Source organism: Ursus americanus, chromosome 25 (assembly GCF_024610735.1).
Source record: "Ursus americanus isolate L20-20 chromosome 25, mUrsAme1.1.p, whole genome shotgun sequence".
NCBI lineage: Eukaryota > Metazoa > Chordata > Mammalia > Carnivora > Ursidae > Ursus > Ursus americanus.
This window is the reverse complement of record NC_142151.1, coordinates 15,389,716-15,413,138: the sequence shown is the minus strand read 5'-3', so window position 1 is coordinate 15,413,138 and position 23,423 is coordinate 15,389,716.

Genomic DNA, 23,423 nt, shown 5'->3' with positions numbered 1-23,423 from the left:
GCCAAAGAGCTAGGAATCGAATTAGGTAAAAGGTCGGGGAATAGGTAAGGAGGGGGCCACTTGGTGCTGGGGCCGGCTGGGGCTGACTAAGGGTGGACCGGTGCAGGTGGGGTGTGCAACGCAGCCTATGGGAAACGGGGAGAGTTTGGCCAAGCATCGCTGGCCCCCAGGCTATGACTGTCAACACACAGATGCTACATTGTTCCCAGGAGGCCCTTGGCTCAGAAGGAAAGGGCTTAAGTGCTGAAGAGCTGAAAAACCAGTGTGCACCTAAGGACTGGTCCAAGTGAGGAATAGGGAGTGAAAGACTTAGTTGTTTCTTTCTGTGGCGAAAACGCCACAGCCTCTGAGCTGGGAGTGGGTAGCTGGCAAGGAGGCTAAGAAAGCAGCAGTGTGTATGGCACGCCTCTCAGCAACCTGAGACTGATGGATTGTGGGGAGGCCATCCAGCCCATCCTCGGGGCTGCAGGAAACCACCCAGTCTCTCGCTTGAGGCTACAAAGTAGTCCTAGGATAGGCACATCCCAGAAGCCTCCCTTTGATCCTGTAAACCAGAGCTCTTGACATTTACGGTCAGGAAATTCTTCCTGATATCCAGCTGAGGTCCTCTAGCCGCACAAACGCGTTTCTTCTTACCTGTAGTCCATGGAAATTCGTAACGGCTGCCAATCACCACCATCTCCAAGTGGCACCTCCAAGGCTTGCTCGTAGCTCTTCACCCCTTGATCCAGTCTTCTTTTCTCCATACCTACAGTCCAGCTCTTCAGCCAATTTGTTTTATTTCCAAGTCATTCGATTAGCTTTCTTATTTTTCTCTCTTCCTTCTTTCTCAACTTTCCCTCTTTTTTTTTTTTTTTTTTTTTGCTTAAAATAGAGGATTCCAAACCACTGCAGGAATTTGGTAAACGTTAAAAGACAAATTCCCACGAGCTATATTTTGTTCCACGTTGGGTTCGTTTGTCAAATATTTCGCTTGAAGTATTTCCCCCAATAGCTCCGGTCAACACTGACTACATCTTTATGGTGCATTTTGCTGCCTGATGATATTTGATAGCAATTTGATTATATATTGCCTTTGTATGCTTATTTTTATCTTTGTTGTGTTCAATTGAATTTTTCCTTCAGTTTATGGTTCCCTAAAACTGCCAGATATTTTTGCCTGTCTTCTTCACAGCCAATATGTTCTCTGTAGCTCTGATGACTCATGACCAAAGAATGCAACTCTTTCAAAAAGAAGAGATTTCTAAAGTTTCTCATTCATTCACTAAATATCAGATTTAGTATCGTAAAGTTCTTTAGTTTCTTGATCTTGTCTATCTTTGGGCAATATTTTCCTAAGACTCTACATTCATTTCCCCAAGGCCATGTGATTGTTGAAATATCTAGATATATCTTAGCTACTTTTCATTATGGACTCATTTTTTTCTTTATTTTTTTAAATTTTTTTTTATTCGACAGAGAGAGAGAGACAGCCAGCGAGAGAGGGAACACAGGCAGGGGGAGTGGGAGAGGAAGAAGCAGGCTCCTAGCAGAGGAGCCTAATAGGGGGCTCGATCCCACAACGCCGGGATCACGCCCTGAGCCGAAGGCAGATGCCTAACCGCTGTGCCACCCAGGTGCCCCAGGACTCATTTTTTAAAGTATGAAGAAACCGCCATACTTTTCTTTAAAGTATGAAGGAAGCGGTGATGTTCTGCCAAGGAACTTTGTAAAAGACATGGGAGGATTTGGAAGACTTTGACAGAAGGAACAGAAACAGGGCATGATTCAGAGGAATGCCAGGAAAATTTGTGTTTGAGTCTCATCTCTTCTGTGACCTGGGAAACACTACCTTTAAATTTCAGTTCATTGAGGATAAGAAAATAATTGACAGGATTTTTTAAGATCCCAGGTTGATAATACATATGAAGTAAAGTCTATCATTATGTTTATTTCTTTAACTTAATACTACACTGCCTTCTCTGGGTAATAGCTATTTTCCCAGATTGTCAGAACTTTTAGAAAAAGAGAGTTTTCCCTCAGTATTAAAAGAGTCAGCATGCCTCACACTTGGGATTAGGGAAGTATTTGAAATAATGTTAACATGTAGGTTTTATTACTACTCAGACATGGTGAAGCCAACAGATCAGGAGAGCGAGTGACATTGAAAAGACAGTTGGTGACAGTTTCCAAGAGGAGGGAACATGTCATACCTTGGGGAAGCACCAGGATTGGTCAAGAGGCAGAAGGAGCCAGGGAAAATAGAAGCAAGAGACTTTATTGTGTTTCCTGTGTGAAGGAGCAGGCAAGACCAGGTAATCAGGCTTAAGATTGTCTGCTTTGAATAATACCAGCAGGCTCGGGGGCACAGGAGCTGTCCCTAGTTGTCTGGACCCAGATCCTGGGGTGATTAGAGCAGGTGGATAGTGGCTCCGAATGTGAAAGCCCAGTGAGAACTTAGTTAAAGAAGGTTTTTGGGATACGGGCTCTGGCTTGGTTGGAATTGGCCAGCCTTAGGAAAAACAATCTCTCCAGGGTCAGCAAGGCCCCAGATGTCAAGACATCAGAAATGCATGGTTAACACAATACTCTACACCCACCTGTCATGGGACTCTTCTCCCGACTCAACCTAGTTTAGTCCTGCTACAAAGGAAGGCATGCGGTTTTCTTCAGGCCCCTGTTAATACACGTTTACCTTGGGTGGGTGGGGGCAGGACAGGGGCTAAGTGCTGTATTATGACGGACCAGTATCTTGATTCATATTCTCATCCATTTATTTAAATACTTACTAATCAATTATAAGGGTGCCAAGCAAAATTTCCTCCTTAAAGAGCACAGTTAGCCTTGGATGAGGAGCTGTAGAAGGGGGACATATCAGTTACAGTGACAACATGGGGTCGCCTGGAGGCCATCAGACTGGTTGTGGGTCATGGGCAGGGACCAACAGAACCGGGAAAGCTGAATGAAGAAGAGGGCTGCTGTGAAGAGGGATGGACAGGAGGCTGGAAATAAACCAAGGAAGTCTCATAGTTAGGGGAAGAGTAGCCACAAAGAAAAATAGTTTACTGCACAGGGGAAGAGGCTCATCATGGACTAACTATTTCACAATGAGTTTGGAACCAGCCCTATTTATTTTACCTTTCTGAAAATATCTGGTTTTCTAAGCAAAGAAAAATAAAACAAGGAGTGGGATGTATCGGACCCACGCTCCTAATACAGCACTTCTACATTTCTAGAGAAGAGAAAAAAGAGGAAGTTAAAAACCTCTTTTCAGTTGGAACCTTTGGAGAACAGGTACTCTAGAAATCAAGCAAACGAATGAATTTTAAAGTCCTACTCCTGTAAGTTTGAAGGCGAGTCCCCTTCCTTTGAATCATTTCCACAAGAGGCCAGTGTGTCCTCCTTTTCTTTCCATTCTGTCATTGCTCTCATGCGTTTTACAATAAAATGTCTGAGTTCCACCAGGAGTAAAGGTAAGGAGGGGAGAGTGAGGGCAAGGGGGTTAAGCACTTCTATAGGTTATGAAAAGTGTGAAATCCAGACTCTAATGTTTCGTTGTCCAAATAGTTGCACTAGTCTTTCTTTAATTGAAGAATAATTGACATACAATATTGTATCAGTTTCAGGCATATAACATAATGATTTGATACATTTTAAAATGGTCACCACAATAAGTCTACTTACCACCTGTCACCATTACAGAGTTATTACAGTATTATTAACTGTGTTTCCTATTCTGTACCTTACATCCATGTCGTATTTATTTTCTAACTGGAAGATTATACCTCGTAATCCCCTTCACCTATCTTGCCCATCCTCCCAATCTACTCCTTCCTTTAGATTTACAGAAGTGAAATTGAATGGTATTTGTTTCTCTCTGTCTGACTTATTTCACTTGTACAATACCCATTAGCTCCATCCATGCTATGGTAAATGGCAAGATTTCATTCTTTTTTAATGGTTGAGTAATATTCCATTATATATATTCCATTATATATATATTCCATTATATATATATTCCATTATATATATATTCCATTATATATATATATATTCTGTATATGTGTGTGTGTATATATATATATATATATATATATATATATATATATCCATTCATCTTCTTTATCCATTCATCTATCCATGGATACTTGGGCTGCTTCCATTATCTTGGCTTTTGCAAATAACATTGCAGTGAATATAGGGGTGCATATGTCTTTTCAAATTAGTGCTTTTGTTTTCTTCGGATTAATACCTAGAAGTAGAATTGCTAGATTGTAGGGTAGTTCTATTTTTAATTGTTTGAGGAACCTCCATGCTGTTTTCCATAGTGGCTGCAGCAACTTCCATTCCCATCAATGATGCATGAAGTTTCCCTTTTCTCCACATCCTCACCAACACTTGTTATTTTGGTTGCACTCAGTCTTAATAGCAGGATTCAATTTCTACATTAGGCCTACTGGTCTTAATATGGGAACATAGTGTTAGCCTAGGCTTGAGGAAGAAAAAATAGACAAGATCTGACATAATTCTAACTGTGGTGAAGTAAGAATTTTAAAATTAACAAATATGTTGTGTCAGAGGTTATGTTTCCCAGGAAGAAGACTCTGAGACTAAATTTCCTTGCTGGAAGTTCATTGGAGAGTACTCTTGGGACCTGTGGGGAAAGGAGGAAAGTAGGATTGAGTCGAAAGGAAAAGTTGGGCTATGACATAGTCACAGCCAAGGCTCAGATTACCCCATGGGGACATTTAGTGCTGGGGTGTCCTTGCAGAGTTGTCCCAGATTGGAGAATGGGGGCCTTATCCTGTTATCTCCACTTCCTGCTCCTCTCCACCTCTGGCACATCAACTCTCTTGCTAATAATTACCACCCTGTGGTCCAGCTTTTATTACTTTCCTACCAACTCATGGCCTCTATCTTTACTTCTTCCTCCATCTTCACCTCATTCTTGGATGTTGCTCCAGGTCACCACATGGGTCAGCAGTTGAAGCAGGTTGAGTTATAGTATCAGGGCAGAGCACAATGGAGTATCAGGAATGGAAGTATCTGGAAGGAAGTGGTATACATTGAACAGTACATCAAAAGTTGTGGCCCTGTCCTGAAATCTCTACACTCTACGTCGGGACCATGAGAATCTCACTGGTCTCAAAGGGCACTCCACCACACTTGGGCAAACATGCTGCAGAATGAGTAACCCTCACTCCACCACATTTGGGCAAACATGCCCCAGAATGAAGATCGGAAATAATTACTTGTGATCTAACTCCTTAGACCCGCAGCCTCTCTCTGATTGACTCATTCTGGTCGCTCCACATGTTCTTTTCCTTTAATGCCACAAATGATATGCCAGGGCTGGAGAAGAGAAGAGAAGGGAAGACTTGCACAGTCAACAAGTGGAAATATTAGGTGTTCACAGCAGGCAGGTAGTTTGTGGGAAGGTATTTACATGATTGTGAAACGTGAGAATGGTAATGGCCAATAATGTGATGTTGATTTGTAAGAGGAGGGCTAAGGGTCAAGGAGCCACTGCTCTCCAGCTGTTGTTTGGGAAAGAATGGTAGCCAGTGAGGTTAAGGCTGGATATAATTATGGAAGCCAGACCAAGTGTTAAAATGGCAATTTACTAAGGGCTACAGTTTTAGAACTGTCATCAGCTTATGACCTTCTAGTTCTCCTTCCACCTTCTCATTTTCTAATTTGCTAAATTATAGAATATTCAAGTCCATCAGGGTTTCCTGAAGGAGAAATTCACCATTTTCCAATCTGTGTGAGTTTAATTATATCTTAGTATCTAAGCATAACGATTTCTGGAAAGCGCAAGTCACAAAACACAATTTCCACATAGTTCACAAATATCTGGTTTTAAGCACAATGTTTTCAAGTTCCGAGAAGAAATAGAAATTTCAAGAATAAACTTAAAAGGACTTTGTCACGAGGTAACTAATGAATGAAGGAGGAAAGCTGTGATAACCATCAAGCAGGATCTTAAAAGGGAAGCATTTGGAAGAGGCCATATGTTAGTTACAGTTCTTAGTCACGTAAAACAGAATAGAACCCAAACCCCAGCAAAGGCCATTTTGTTTGCAGAGTTAATACTAATTTTTCATGCACCTTTATGAATTCTCGACAGTGTTTCTGTAAAGGACACAGTCCTTAAATAAACAGATTCCAAAAAATCCATCAAGATTAAAAGCTTCATTTTTTTTTTTCCGTAAGAGAGATCAAGCCTCTAAGATTGGAGCAAAGTGGCCATCATTATAGTAAAGGGGAAAAAATTCAAAGGAATGGGAAATCTAAGGGAAAAGCCACTTCTCCAAGCAAACTATCTCTTCCATCACTTCTCTGCTCTGCACTTAAGAGACTGTCAGAAGGTTTCATTTATTTAAGACATTAAGACAGTTAAGACACGTCATAGGAAAATGACTGTCCATGAGACGAGTCTGGCACGGAGTACCGCTCATCACAAAGAGGCTGATGAAAGGATCTGCCTCTTTAGATAGGGAGAATTAAATTTTAAATAAATGGGATCAAGAAAAAAAGTGACATATGGGTTCCAAATGCCACACGTCTCTTCAAAATTAGCCGAATGTGTTGAAGCAAATTAACTAGAAGCATCTTTTGTAAAAATGAACGTAGGCGCACAGGTACCTCCCAGCGTCCATGTATCGTGAAACTTCTTTATGTCATACTAATGGAGGGAGCGGGGGGGAGAGTGTGGCCCTACCCTTAGGAAAACTAGAACAGTTCTGACTTCTCCATTAAATTTAGCATGTCCCTTTGGGAACGTCACTGTGTCTCATTTTTCCCTTTCCCGTCATTTTCCCTCACTTTCCCACTCTGTGAACATGTGAAATGGAGTTAATTTTAACTTTCTATCTCCTCGCAAATAGATAGCAAGGATAGCATGAAGTGAGGAATGGGGAAGTTCTGAGATGTAAAAATACACATTGACTCTGGCCTGGACCCAGAAACTCCTCTGAGCAAGCGCGCTACACACCCCCGCACACTCACACTTGTGTCCCAACGAAGCACCATTAAGGACAGCCTCACACGGCTAAGGAGAGAGAAGGAAGCTGGACACCCTCCCACGCAGAGTCTATCAATTAATACAGTCGACTGTGAACGTATGCTCACATGTGTGCACACTGAACTGTTTCCACGTTTATCCTCCCAACGCAGAAGAGCCAAAATGGAATCTCCTCATTTGTGGGGACCATCCTGTAGTGTAGTGACACATTGTTCTAATCTAATGCTATCAGGGCGGCGGGAGATGTCTGACTCATCAGAGTCTCGGTTCCCTCCACACAAAATTAGGTGAGGAAGAAAATCGCCGTAAAGGTTCTTTTCAACTCCAGCATTTTGGGTTTTTGAAAACTGGAGGAAAAGGAGGGCAGAACTGACCAGTTCGTGTCCTGGGCGCCAGGCCAGACATTCTACCTCCCCATTGTCTCCTTATAATGAAAATAACTTTGGTTCAGTTAAGGCCAATGCAACCTCAATCTCCCACTGGTTTGAAAATCAGTCATTAGACTCAACTCAAAAGCAGCTGATTCTATTTCTGTCTGACTTTCGGTGCCAAAGCTCAACCCCCAGTTTGTTTGGTTTTAATAAATTTATTCTGTTGTTGCGGACATTGTGTAAAATGGAAAAAACAAGTCTAGACTGGTTTGAGTTCAGGAAGTTAGGGCAGGGTCTCTTTATTAAAAATAAACATCCTTCTTCTTGTTTCCTTTTCACTCTTTTCTCACAAATCTGCTCCCCGAAGCCTTTGGAATGAGGGGATCCACTGTGTGATTATTGCCCCAGATCCCTGAAGAACACCTGACCGCTTCATGAATAATAATGCCAAGAATACAAGTAGTTCTTAAGGGAAGTTAACAGTAATACAATTTGGACATGACAAAAAGATTAATTAACTGAACCCTGGTAGGATCTTTTATCTTCCTTTTATAAAAGCTGGCACATTAATCCCAGTGAGTGGGACCCATTTTTATCTTCATCTCCCACTCCATGTTTTTTGGCACTCACTGCCCTTCTAGCTTTAACTAAGGATGCTGGTCTTTATCACTTCCTGTCCCAGGTTCTATAACGGGATCCAGGATTGAGTTTGCACTCAGTCCCCTCCCTTCCACCTTCTAGGGGTTTTCCTTTCCTTGTGAATCTGCCTCTCTCTTTTCTCCTCACAGATTTTGTGAAGTGCTATTAAAATATAGGGGTTTATGATTAGTGAGGTTCACAAGTGACCTGCAAAAGAAACCATACTAATAATTATGTCTAGTTCTTCAACAAACACTTGGAAGGGCCTGTTGGAAGGCAATAGATCATGGCAGTTAAGCCCAGAGGCTCTGGAGTCAGTCTGATTCTACACACACGTATTAACGGTGTGTGTGTTTACAAGTTTCCTAATTCCTCTGTGTCTCCGTTCCTACAATGCAAAATGGGAATAATTAACAGACTAACCATGTAGGTTTATTGTGAAGATCAAATGAAGTAGCACAAGTTAAGGACTTGGAACATCGCTTGGCACAGAGCAAGCATCAATTCTGATCCCTGAGGAATATCCCAGTGTGTGCAGACACACACTTCACAAGCTTTCTTTGCTTTTCCTTCCCCCCATCCTACTTTGTACTACGGTACTAGCTATTCATTCCACATAGAATATCCACTGCACCTTCCCTAATGGGCCGCCCCTCATTAGCCGCCAAGGGCCGCACTCAAATGCATCTCTTTGGAGGTCCCCTCGGGCCTAAAGTCTCCCCTAGTACATGATACAGGGATGTATCAACCAATACGGCAGTGATCATATCCTATTGCCACTATTAATGGACATACACGTCTCACTTTCTTTTAAAAGCATACAGCGTAAGTACGCCTGGGTGGCATAGTCAGTGAAGCGCCAGACTCTTGGTCTCAGTTCAGGTCATGGTTTCAGGGTTGTGAGATCGAGCCCCGAGTCAGGCTCCGCACTCAGCACGGAGTCTGCTTGAGATTCTCTGTCCGTCTCCCTCTGCCCCTGCTGCTCATGCTCTCTCTCTCTCTCTCAAATAATTAATAAGCATATAGCATATACTGAGAACTCAACGCAATTAGATATCTCTGGGATAGATCCAAAAACCTGTTGTCAATCATTTCTTTCCACCACATCTATGCTAATCAGAAAATGTATGAGTATATGACAGTGACCAGTCAGAAAGAGACTCCATGTGGTTCGTCTTTTTAGCATAGAAAACTAGCTAAGTTGCCTCCAAGAGTAAATTTTCTAGAACCTTTTCATTTTCTTCTCTTAGAATTTCTCTCTCTAGATAGATAGATAGATAGATAGATCCCACCTCCACCCCCGACCCCCCTGAGGAAGACCATATAAATTTACCCCTGCTGGAAAAATTAACTTTTTGGAATTTAGCTATTTACCTAAAGAGCTTTTGGAAAATTAAACGTATGAATTAGACATTTTACGGATGGAAAATTAAATCAGGGAGGTGGGAGGAACTGTTGAAGTATGATGTAAAAAAATCTCTTTATTAAATTTTTTTAGTAAATGTGAACAAGAAAGAGGAAAAAGAACAGTGAAGGCAAAAACAAAGAAAGATGAAAACCAAAAAAAAAAAGACACTGACGTTTTTCCTATCTGAAATGAGGAGGCACAAAATGTGGGCCTCTTTCTTCTATCTATCTATCTATCTATCTATCTATCTATCTATCTATCTATCATCTATCTATCATCATTTCTCTCTCTCCGGTTCCTGTGTATACTGGCTCTATCGATAGCCACAGAAGCTCTAGGCGATGGGTGACATAAACTCTCTAACCAACAATTCAGGTTAATCAATTCAACAGATATTCAAAGGCAGCCTAGAATAATGGAAAACTCAAATCTGAGTTTTGGTCTCAGCTCCAGCATTTACTGGTTCTATCTTTGAGCAGGTTAGCCTTTCCAAACCCAAAATGGGAATAACATGAATACCTGGAAGGGTTTTTATGAAAATTAGAAATAATATGGGTGAAGTATCTCAAATGTAATTGACACTGGATAAATAACAGGTATTATTATTATTATTATTATTATTATTATTTTAAGTAATCTCTATACCCAATGTGAGACTCGAACCCACGACTGCAAGATTAAGGGTCTCATGCTCAAAAAAAAAAAAAAAAGTGTCACATGTTCTACAAACAGCCAGCCAGGCACCCCTATTATCATTATTATTACAAAGTATATAAAGCAATATAAATAAACCTGATTCTTACTCTCGGAAAGGTTTCTAAGCAATAAAACCAGAAAAAATTACAGAAAAAATTTCTGAAAATGTTGAGGAAACAGGAGCAAAATGCTTAAAGACACATAAAAGGTTGCAAAATTTCCCGCCTAAAACAATGGCTTGGCATTTTTGTTGGGAAGTAGATTTTGCCCGGTTATTCTCAGGCAAATTGAATACTGTTATCAGTGATCACACACCACATAGGACTTGGTCCGGTCCAAAGGAAATAGATACGATTTAGGTAGACAAAGGGAGAGGAAAGCATTCTAAAAGAGGGGAGTTGTGTGCAGCAAAGGGACACAGGTGTCCGAGATGATCCTGAGCCTTGAAACACCCGTGCCCCAGCCCCAGTGGGAGAAACTTCTGACACCCTTGCTTTATTCAGAGCTACATTCGGGAACTTTTTTTGTAGTCTCGTATCCTTGCATGACACTCAGAGACCTATAGCTGGTCTCTTGACTTCTTGCTACATTTTCCATGTACAGCCCAGATCTCTACCCGAGGACACATTTAACATTGTTCCTCCAGTTCTGTCCCATGCCTTCCCTTTCTTTGATAATAATTTGAACTTGGCCAATAAATAGCATCTTTTTCTGGTCTATCCAGATGATTACTCAGCCTGATCCCATGAGGCTATTATAGCCAGGATTCATGCTGACTACTTGGTCCCTAGAGAGGGAATGGAAAATACAAGATATTTGTAAATTAATTTGACTGAGGAGAGCATTTGAAAAGATGAGTGGTTAAAAACGTTGGCAAAATCTTTTACAAAATTATAGAGTTCTTTCCACACTGCCCATCTCATAAAACACTTTGTGTTTGTCAAATTATATTAGCTGAGAGGGCCCACGGCCCACCAAAGTCTAAGTGACACACTGAAACTTTGGGTCTTAGGTCATGCCAGGTCACTTGAACTATGCAGCCAAAGTCAGCCTCTCCAGAGTGGGAAGGGCTTTCTCTTGTCTTCTTACAGTATTTATGGTCATAGTCATGGTTTTTTTTACAACAAACCCAATTATAAGCCATCATTTAAAAAATGATTTAGCAATATTTTTAGTGTGACTTGGTCAAACAACAAATATGTATTGATCGCCTACTCAGAGCAAATCATCCCAATGAACTTGGTGTTTAAACTCTTTCTGTGTAATTTTGTTGATGTTGTACAATATATTTATTGTCTGGTTTTATTATTATATTGGTTTTATTTATTATTATAACTCGTGAAGGCGTTAGGAAATAGTAAGCGAAAGGATTCGACACGACTCATCTCCTTCATTCATCCCTGAGTGAAAAGCAGCTTGTTTTATGGAGAAGAGCAGGTGGGAACACATTTAGGGAAAGGTGTATTTTTATTATTTTGAAAGATCAATGTGTTTCATTTATATGGACTAATGACTCCCAAATTTGCATTTCCAGTTCCGATCAGACACTGAACACCGAATACACTCTCTACGTTTCTATATAGAGATCACAAAAACATCTCAACTCATTTTCATTTCGCCCTAAAACTGTGAGCTGTTCTAGATCAGCAAGACTTGAATGATCCAGAAACAAAGGACCCATCTTTGAGGCTACACCTTTACCTCTACGTTTACCGGTTCAACATTTCCTTCTAAGTACCTTTTATATCCCTTGTCCTTTCCTTCTTTTCAACATCATCTTGGATTAAGCTACCATCACCGAGCCCTGGGCTACAACAATGGCCCCCCAAACTGATCTTCCTGCATTAACCTTGCCCCTTTTCAATCTATTCTCTACACGGCAGCCAGACTCATGTTTTCCGAAACAGTATTTTATTATGTCTCCCTCCTCCTTCTTAAAGTTCTTCAGTGGTTTTTAATTAGTTTTAAGACTTAAAAATGTGAGGGGCACCTGGGTGCCACAGTCAGTTAAATGTCCAGTCTTGGTTTTAGCTCCAGTCGTGATCTCAGGGTCGTGGGATCGAGCCCTGTATCAGGCTCTGTTTTCAGCAGGTTGTCAGCTTGAGATTCTCTTTCCCTCTCCCTCTGCCTCTCCACACTATGTGCTCTCTCTCTCAAATAAATAAATAAATCTTAAAAAATTTAAAAAATGTTAGCTCTTTGGCATTTTCACATGGTCCTGCCTAATTCCCAAACCTTGTGTCTTTTTTTTTCCAGTTGTATTAAGGTATGATTGACAAATAAAAATTGTAAATACTTGGGTTGCACAATGTGTTTTTAAGTTGTCCAAGATGATAACTTACATGTACATTGTGAAATGATTACCATAGTCAATTAATTCATCCATCACCTCACATAGCTACCTTTGTGTGTGTGTGTGTGTGTGTGTGTGTGTGTGTGTGTGTGCGCGCGCGCGTGCGCAGTGGGAACACTTAAGATCTTATGTCTTTGAACACACACAGCCTCATTCCACCTTATGATGTACACAGTTACTGTATCTCAGTTTTTCTCCTCCTGTTTTTACTGCCCCCTTTATACATTTAGCTCTTATTTATACCTCAAATTGCAGACCAAACATTCTTCTTCAAGAAATTTTTTCCTAACCTCCTAAATCAAGTCTGGATCCATTGTCACATACTTCCCTAACTTGAAGTACTTTTCCTTCATGGTACTTATTAAAGTTTATAATTATGCATTTTCACACTTATCTCATTCGACAAGACTATGTGTCCCACAGGGTAGAGATGCATCCCTCTTCCTACACTGTGATAAGCCTGTGTTGGGGGTAGATGGGGGTGGGTTAACCCAAAGGAACATTCAGATATGAATCCGTGAGCTGCAGGTCACGCGGTGCGTTAGTGCAGACCCTCAAAGCAATTCCTATAATCCTTCCGTTTCTTCTTAGCATTTACCGCTAGCTCCTATGAAATTATTTATTTACTTTTATTGGTTTGCTGGTCACCCCCTCTGCTACTAGGACAACACATAGTGTCGGCTTGATAAATTGATGGTTTGAAAAATGAATGAAAGCAAATGTCACATGAAAATGAAAAAAATTAATGAATCAATTCAAGAGAAATAACTCATGCCACAAAAATGAATGTGTGCCCCAGGGAAGAAGGAAATTACGTCTATAATTAGAAATCAGTATAAATGTGTGACGGTGGTCAGCGTCTAAGAATACTATGCATGACTGGAAAGTGTGAATAAATACCCAGGGAGGCAGCTGTGGAGAGAGCTGCAGGCATCCGAAATGGCTGTGAGATATGTGACTATATTATTACAGTTGTTGAATGCATCGCTGTACACCTCTGTTTATGTTGTTGTTGTTTATTTATTTATTTATTTATTTATTTATTTATTTATTTATTTGAGAGAGAGAGAGCAAGCAGAGGGGAGAGGAGAGGGAGAGGGACAGTCCTGAAGCAGACTCCCGCCTGAGCTACGAAGGCTCACCGTTGGGCCTGATCCTGGGACCCTGAGATGGTGACCTGAGGCGAAATCAAGAGTCGGCCGCTCAACCGCCTGAGCCACCCAGGGGCCCCTGTTGTTGCTATTTTAATAAGCGGCAAAATTAACAATGAGTGGACAGAGGAAGGAGCTGACTAACCTTGTACTCACCCCATGGAACCACTTCAGTGAAAAATGAGCCTCTAATATCGGTTCTAACCTTTTTAAATATTCTAAGCAGCTAAAACTTTGAAACCCCACCATGGCAGACCTATGAACTAGGAGAAAGTGTTGAGGCCATTATTCGAGGTGTGGTTGAGCTTTGGGGCTTTTCAGAGGCTAGAGGAATGAGCAGCACAGACTGACCGAGGTGACTCATGCCAATGAGTCATTCATTCTTTCCATTGAGAAGTGTTAAAAACAAACCAACACAACTTCCTGGTTCCGGAATCTGAAGTCGGAAGTGTAGTGTCTGTGCCCTGGCACAGACCGAAGCTGGCTAACTCCTGAGGAGGCTCTACTGTCTCAGGATGCAGGAGTGCCTACATTTTTGTCATTGTGACATTTGAGTGACTGAGCCTTTTTACCTTCTGGGTTTTTTTTTTTTTGAGAACCGTAGCAGGTACCTCTGTGTATTAAAAGTAGCCAGCATCTAGCACTGTGTGTAGCACACTGTTAATACGCAATAAATATTGTGGGATAAATGAGTCAATAAATGGCCAGAAAGAAATTTATCCAGCAGCACAGAGAGATTACACAGATGCTTGTTGGTATCTGTGTATTTAAAAAAAAAAAAGTGGGGTGCCTGGGTGGCACAGCGGTTAAGCGTCTGCCTTCGGCTCAGGGCGTGATCCCCGCGTTACGAGATTGAGCCCCACATCAGGCTCCTCTGCTATGAGCCTGCTTCTTCCTCTCCCACTCCCCCTGCTTGTGTTCCCCCTCTCGCTGGCTGTCTCTATCTCTGTCAAATAAATAAATAAATAAATAAAATCTTTAAAAAAAAAAAGTTTCCCATGAGAAATCAAAAAGTTAGGCCTTCTCTGAAGGTGGGTTTGAATTCTAAATATATACCAACTTTGTGTCCAAGAGCTCTCAAGTTGATAAATTAGCACAAAATTCTGCCCCCTTGGGCACCTGCATAAAAAGTAGAACAATTCTGGAAAGATAATCCAATAACTTGGTTGATTAGGATTCCCACCAATAGCAGCCCAAATAAGATAAACTCATTATCCAGAGACACAAAACATATGAGGGAACTCATCAACAGACATAAAAATCAAGAAGAGAAAATTAGTGAATAGGAGGAAATATTTCAGCAAACTTCTCACAATTCAGTATGAAAGAGTATTAAGACACGTGGAGGATAAAATGAGAAGGTCCAACACAAATGAGTAAAAGTTGAAGAAAGAGTCATTAAAGAAAGTGTGGCAGAGGCAATATTTGAAGAAATAATTCTTTGAAAATGCACGAATTGCAGAAAGATATGAATTCATTACATTACAGAAGCACAGTCCTGAGCCATGTAAATAGAAACATAGCCTCAGCTCCCCATATCCTAGCAAAACACGGAACACCAAAGAATTAGGAGAAAAATCTTAAAATCACTGAAGAGAAAAGGCAACTGTTAGACTGACATCAGATTTTGCAAAAATATCAGAAGAAGCCAGAAGATAATGGAAAAACATTTTGAAAGTACTAAGGAAAGCAAATTTCAAACTAAAATTTTTATTTCTAAGTGAACTATCACTTTAGAGAAAGGACCAAATAAATATATTTTTCTATTTATTTATTGATTTATTTGAGATGGGGGTGGGGGGGTTGGGAGGGAGGAAGAAGAGAGAAGGGGACAAGCAGGCTCCACACAGGGCTTGATCTTATGACCCCAAGATCATGACCTGAGCTGAAATCCAGAGTCAGTCGCTTAACTGACTGAGCCACCGAGGTGCCCCAAAATACATACATTTTTAGACAAATACTGTAACTTGTTGGTAATGGATTTACTTCAGGAAGGTGTACAAAGAGAAGAAATTGAATGCAAGGGGATTGATAAATGTGTAAGTCAAAACAAATAATGGCTGTATAAAACATTAATGGTAACAGTGACTAATTGCGGGAATAACTTAATTGGCATTAAAACCTTTTAATAATCAAGGAAACCAAAATAATTTAATGAGGACAACATTAGAAAATCTATTATTGTAACTCACCATGTTGAGATATTAACAGGGAGAAAAACAGTGGTATTACGACAGATGGAAAAACATTAGATATAATTTAACACCCCCTTGGTTTTAAAAATAATAACTCTCAGAAGATTAAGATTAGAAGAGAGCATTTTTCTCCTGATAAAGGATACTCATTAAAAAATCTATAAATATATCACATTACAATCAAGAGGCATCACGAGAAGCATTTCCTTTCAAGTTAAGAACAAGGTAAAGATACCTACTGTCTACCTTATTCCTATCAATGCAATAAAACAAACAAAAAACCTAAAATATATTTTTAAAAGGAATATGCAAAAACAGCACTGTCAGTATTTATTGTTTATATATTTTCCTATACAGAAAATTGAAGAAATATATAGAAATCTTTTTTAAATTAATACAAGAGTTCTATATGATTACCATGTTATAAAATACGGGTTTTTTTTTTTTTAAATCCTCACTGTCCCTAAATACACCAGTAGAAATTGTATTTAAATGTAACTTTTAAAATGCCATCCACAAAAGCACTGAAAGTCATAATAAATCAAACAAAAGTCATGCAAGATCTTTGCAGAAAAAAATGTAAAATTTTTATAATAAATATAAAGCAACTAAAGAAATTTTAAAACATGTCATGGCCATGGATAGAGCAATTCAATTTTCTAAAGATGTCATTTCTTCCCAAATTCTTCAGTGAATATAAATGTAATTCCAAGAAAAAAAACCAAGAAGATTTTAAATAAAATTTGGCAGGTTAATCAAAAAAAGCATATGAGAAGCCAAGAAGCCAAGCATAGCCAAAATAATTTTAAGGAAAGGGGAACACTTAGTCTTCTAGATAGCAAAATTACTGGACATCTTGGGAAATTGGAAGATTTGTTGTGGCACAGGGAAAACAGCTCTCTAACAGAATACAGGAACTAGAAACAGTTGCTCTTTGATGGGAGCTTGAGAACATTGCAAATCAATGAGGAAAGGATGACATTATTACATTAAAAGTACCAGAACAAAAATATTTCCAGATGGATTAAAGACCTAAATGTGAAAAAGAAAAAGTAAAATTTTTGAGAGATTATGTTTATGACATCTCAAAATTTACAGCTGGAATTTTTATTGGGATTGCATTGAGTTTACAGGTTAAGTTCAGGAAAATTGCTGTCTTTAAGGTGAGAAATCATCCTATCCATGGGCATGGAAGTTATATCCATCTATTCAGATTATTTTCCATCACTCTTGTTGGAATCTTGGAGTTTTCTTCATAGAGAGTTTATGTATTCTTGGTTAAGTTAATTCAAAGACACCCAACAGTTCTTGTTGGTATTGTGAAATGTATTCTATTTTCATTATTTTTTTCAGTTATTACTGATGTAAAGAAATGGTACTTTCTCAATTGATCTTTTACAGGCAAGTTTGCTAAACTCTCATGGATTCTAATAGTTTGTAGAATGGATGATTATTTTTGTGTTTTTTAGATAATATTGTCTCAAAACAACATTATTTACCTTTCTCTTCCCTTTCAGTCCTTGTTTTACTTCTTTCTCTCTGTATAACACTGGTCAGGGCTTCTAGTCCTATGACAAATAATAGTGATAACAGTAAGTGTGTTTTTCTTATCCCTAGTTTTAAAGGAAATGCATTTTAACTTTCTCCATTAAGAAGAATGTTTGCGATGAGTTTTTGGCATGTAACTTTTACCAATTTAAGGAATTTCCTATCTATCCCTAATTTGGTAAGATACATATATGTAATTATATGTAAAAATTATATTTCTATTTCTAAATATATAAATACAAAATTAATATATAAAATATATATAAAATTAAAACTATACATCACCAGCTGCTTTTTCTCCATCTATTGAGATAATGACATAATTTTTGTCTTTTGATCTATTATTATGGTGAATAACACTGGTATATTTTCTTTTTTTTTTAAAGATTTTATTTATTTATTTATTTGACAGAGAGAGACAGCCAGCGAGAGAGGGAACACAAGCAGGGGGAGTGGGAGAGGAAGAAGCAGGCTCCTAGCAGAGGAGCCTGATGTGGGGCTTGATCCCAGAACGCTGGGATCACGCCCTGAGCTAAAGGCAGACGCTTAACAACTGCACCACCCAGGCGCCCCAACACTGGTATATTTTCTAATGCTAAAAATGCTTGCATTCCTGGTATAAACCTACTTGATCAGTGTATGTAGACTTTTTAATATGTTTTCAAACTATGTTAACTATTGTTTTATTTGGGATTCTAGTATCCACATTCATAAAATAGGCCTAATAATGTTTTCTTCAGTGGTTTTTATCTGGTTTTACAATGAAGAGCTCACTAGTCTCAGAAAATGAGCTACATAACTTTAACATTTTAAAAATTTTGTAGAACAACTTGTATAAGATAGAAACAATTTCTCAAAAGATTTTTATGTCTGAACTAGAAAGCCATCTGCACAGGGAGGATTTTGGAGGGGAGGTACTCGGCTGCCATTTTTGTTTCTTTGGCATTTAATGATCTGTTCAAATTTTCTATTTCTTCTTCCCCCAGTTTTGGGTTTTCTACTTTTGTGTTTGCAGAGATATTTCGCTTATTTACTTATCTTTCAAGCAGTAAGTTTGTATACGTATCTACTACATTTTCTTCTGTATTTCACCTATTTCTTATCATATCCTTATTCTTTGTTCCTTCTTTTCTTGGGTTGTTTCTCTTGCTCTTTTTCCAGCTTGGGTTGCATGCTTAGCTCCCTTGTTTTCAACTTTTCTTTTTTTCTGATTAACATATGTAAAGCTACGCATTTTCCTCTCAGCACTACTTTGATTGGCTCTCACAAATTTTGATATGTAGTGTTCTCTTTATTATTCAGATCTAAGCACTGCTTTCTTTCCTTTAATCCTTTATTTCATTTTTTCCCTAAGGGTTATTTGATAACATATTTTTAATTTCCAAATGTTTCACTTCTTTCAGCTATCTTTTTCACATTAAATTCTACTTTTACTGGATCATAATCAGAAAATGCAGCCTATCTATAATAGCAGTACTTTGATAATGAAGCTTCCTTTGTGTCATGAAATAGAATATTGAAATGAAGTACAATATAATAAGGAAAAAAATCCACAAGATATAATTTAAGGGACGCCTGCGTGGCTCAGTCCATGAAGCATTGCCTTCTCCTTAGGTGATGACCCCAGGGTCCTGGGATAGAGTCCCGCATTGGGCTCCTTGCTCAGCAGGGAGCCTGCTTCTCCCTCCCCCTGCTTGTCCCTCCTCTTCCTCTCTCTCTTTCTCAGACAAATAATTAAAATCTTTTTTAAAAAACCCACAATATAAGGCCTAGATAGTTTAAATAATAGGCTACATGTCATGATCTCGTAAATCTATTTAGAGAATCACTGAAATGTCTCTGTATCTCTTCCTTGCTTGCTCTTTTCTTTCAGGACACTTAAAATGCCTTAGGGTCCTTCAACTACCCTGTGTTTGAGTAATTAATCTTACACCATATGGAAATCATTCCTACAAGGAAGACTTGCGAAATCTACTCATGACAGCCTACGTTGTTGCTTTTGTTTGGGGCAACAGAGAAACACGCCGGCAAGGACAGTGAGTCCATTTTTTTACTTATCTTTGAGCCTCCACAGGAAGCAACACAGCCAGATGAACGTGTCTGGCGTCGGAAGGGGTGGGCCCAGGTATAGAGCACAATACGAGGACCAAATGTAGGGGCTGAGAAGTCCAAGTTGAAGTTGCCGAACTAGCTAAGGCCAAAAGCCTCCAGTTATTCCAGGAACATTTTTACTTTTGTGCCATCGTCCATTTTTTCTGGCACAAAAAATATTAAGTATTTTTTAAAAACTGCTTTTCTGGAGAGTGCACAGCCTAGAGACCGGCCAATATCTGTATCTCAGTTTCTTCTTGTTCCCAAGAATTTTTGGCCTCAAAACACAAATCCCCACAAATCCTCCAGCTCCGGCTTGCCGACCTTGTGAGAAAGTTCATCTGTCACAGTCATCCGAAAATGGGAAGAAAGCGTCGAAATTCGTTCCAATAAATACAGCACAGCTTCTGGGAAAAGGGAAAATGGTACAAAAGTGTCTTCCTTTCAGCTACTCAGTAAAATGTTCGGTGAATATAAAACATTTGCATTATCGAGGTAGATAGAGGAGAAGCTTTTGGTAGCCCAACTCTCTCTTTTTCGAGTTAACTTTCTGTATATTAATTATAGGTAGGTCAGTCCTTTTCTTTTTCAAACTAAAAATGGTGCTTTGTTTTAAGCTCTTTGGCATAGATGAGAGGCTTGTTTTGGTGAACCAGAAAAAAAAAGTGGAGAAAGGAAAGAAATGACATACCGTTTAATAAATGTTATTCACTTCTAATATAAGGAAAAGGGTCATTTAATTAATTAATTACTTCTGCCCTTTGGCAATCTTTCACATATTCTTGATTTCCTTCCATCGAACTTCTCATATCCGTGGTCGGCAAGCATCCGGAGCTATAACACGGAGTCAGTCTCTTTACCTGATCTCATGTTGCAAGTACAGGTCTACGCCAGCAGATCAACGTGTAAAACTTGAGAAGGAAAAGCACGTAAGGGCAGAGCTTACATTTCACACACAGCAATGGTACATTATTTTATTCTTCCGGAGGAAGTCTTGCTTTTCAAGTGACTTTCCTTGAAGAAAGAATATACGTTTTCATGTGTTTATGCTGCAATTTAATTTTACAATGCTGGTATCTGGAAACCTTTCAGGAATACCTGCTATTTCGTAAAGGCGATAGTCCACTAATTCAATCGTTTGATTGCTGCATAACGCAAAGGTAGAAAAAATAGGAGTGAAATGGCATTTTCCCTTCTTTTTTTTTAGCATACGGTGTAATTATTTCATGTTTCAAATGATATCAATCCCTTGTCTTCACAAGAATTAAATTTATATTTTAATTAAAGGGCAGGGATAGCCCGAGTGGGTGTGTAATGTGACTTTGGAGTGGATTGTAAAGGGCAAGATGATTGGGCTCCTGTGGTTTTCAAGCATTGATGACACGTAACGGGACTAAGGCTACAAAGATGAATAGAATACAAACCCTGGCTTCCCTGAGAAGCTTCAAATTCAGTGAAGAACACGATCGTGTAAACGAACAATTTCAGTGTCTGTAACCAAATCAGATAAGATTTATGAAAGGGTGTCTTCGGGTTACCGTGAGAACATACTAGAGACATTTAACTCGATGCATGAATTCAGCAAGAGAATTCTTTCTTCTTTCAGAAAGATTTCAATCTTCTAGAAATGATAGTTTCCTAGATAACGAGGTAGATAGAGTCTAGTAGATGAATATGTCTGGAGACCAGTGATTATACCCTCAACAGCTGGGAAGAGGGTGAGTAGCAAGATGGAGCACAGAAATGCCTGTAACTCAAAAAGGAAGACACATATAGTAAAGAAATAAAACAGAGTATTAAGGGAGTGTTTAAAGGAGAGAAAACACAGTTGGAAGCTAACTTAGTAATACATCTCATAAAGTCAGTGGTTTTGGAGATTAGCTTCAAAGGGTGCCCAAGTTTCCTAGAGACAGACCCAGAAAAGCCAAAAACAGAGAGTAAACAATAAAATGAGCAAAGATATGATAGCAAACATTGAGGGACATCTCAGGAACAAGTTGCTCCATTTGGCTAGAGTATTGGTTACATGCAGGGAAATAGTGAAAGAAAAGAATGGAAAAGACAACCATGAGTAGAGGGAAGGGAACGAACATTTAATGACCAACTACTATATCAGAGACACTGAGTATTTTGCAAGCACTAGCTCATTAAATCTTTACGACAATTTATGGAACAATTGTCATCCCTCACATACTATAGCAAGGAAATGACTTACCCAGAGTCACATAGCTAGTTTGAAATAATAATAATAATAATAATAATAATAATAATAATAATAGTTACTTTCATGGTATATTTACTGCATGCTGGCACTATGCCAGCTAGATGTTCACGGGCATTATTTCATTTAATCTTCATTATAACTGTATAAGCTACTTTCCATGATCACTTCCTTTTTTTTTTTTTTTTGGATAAAGAAAATGAGAATTAGGGAAAAGGCAGAGATCCCTAAGTGATGGATCAGAATTCACATTCTGTCCCATCAACTCCAAAGCCCATGCTCTTGTCTACTGTTTCATGTCACCAGAGAACGGGGATCCATGTGAGAGGGTTATTGGCTTCATTCAAGCAGTGGGCAGTCACTGTTGTATGTTTTGAAGATGAATAAGACCCAGAGGCTAACCTCAAAGCCCTCGAAGTCTGGAGGAAGAGCAAGACAAACAAGTGTTCGCGCCGAACTCTCATCGTTACTAATCCCACACCCCAGCTCCTATCCATTTCACCTACCTGCCCCTCTACTGCTCTCCCAAAACAAAACAAAACACTCCAGTTCATCTTGTTGGTTTTTTTTTTTTTTCAGTTTATCTTCCTTTCCTTTGGATTCCATTCTTAACACCCACTCATTTTCTCCCACCCAAAGCCAGAGGAAGAACTCCACTGAAAGGTCCTTTCATTCCCCTGACAAAATAAAAGCCTCTTTCCAAATTCCCTAGGGACAGGAAATAAATAATCTAAGATTATGAGAAAGACAGGAAACACAGAGAATGATAAATTGGAAGAAACAGAGTTCGGGTGAGGCCACCAAGATTCAGATAAGCACTGGTTATAGGACTGCTTAGGTGAACGCCCCCAGCAGGCAGGGCCGAATTGGATTTCCGCGGGTCGTCCCAACCCACATTTCACTGCAGTATTTTCCATAATGGTGCTATCAGGGAGAAATCGGATGTGGAAACAATCTCTCATTTCGCAGCCTGTTCACTTTGTAGCTTGATCAGCAAACGCACGTTATGCACTAGACTCTCCCTCATAGTAACCGGGAAATTTTTCCTTTGTGTCCTTTCTGAATATTCTTTTTCTTTTTTTTTTTAAGATTTTATTTATTTATGTGACAGACAGCCAGCGAGAGAGGGAACACAAGCAGGGGGAGTGGGAGAGGAAGAAGCAGGCTCCCAGCGGAGGAGCCTGATGTGGGGCTCGATCCCAGAACGCCGGGATCACGCCCTGAGCCAAAGGCAGACGCTTAAAGACTGAGCCACCCAGGCACCCCTGAATATCCTTTTTCTAAATGTCATCCTCTTTCCAGGGTTGGAAATAACTAAATGATGAAACAAAGGAGAGAAGTTGAGGAATTACACATCTCTTCCATGAGATTTTTCTCTCACTGACCAAACCCTGCCTGGGAAAAAAAAAATCTTTTTTGTCCCGAAGATTTCAAAGTATATCCACATCTAATGCAAAGGTAGGAAGATATTTGACTGGGAAACAACAGCTGACAGGGCCTCCTGGCAGGCTGTGATTTATTTGAATGGAATTTTTGCAGGACATCTTGCTAGTGGTTTTCAGGCCCAGGGGTTGACATTCAAACACAAGTCAGCCCGGGAAGCATCATTGGCAAAATAGCAGGAGGAACAGAGTGTTCGATTCAAACACCGAATTATAGAATAATTTTCTATCTTGTTTATCTACTTCAAGGATGAAATAATCTGGAAGCACAAAATTATACCAGTCTATTCCAACTCATGCTT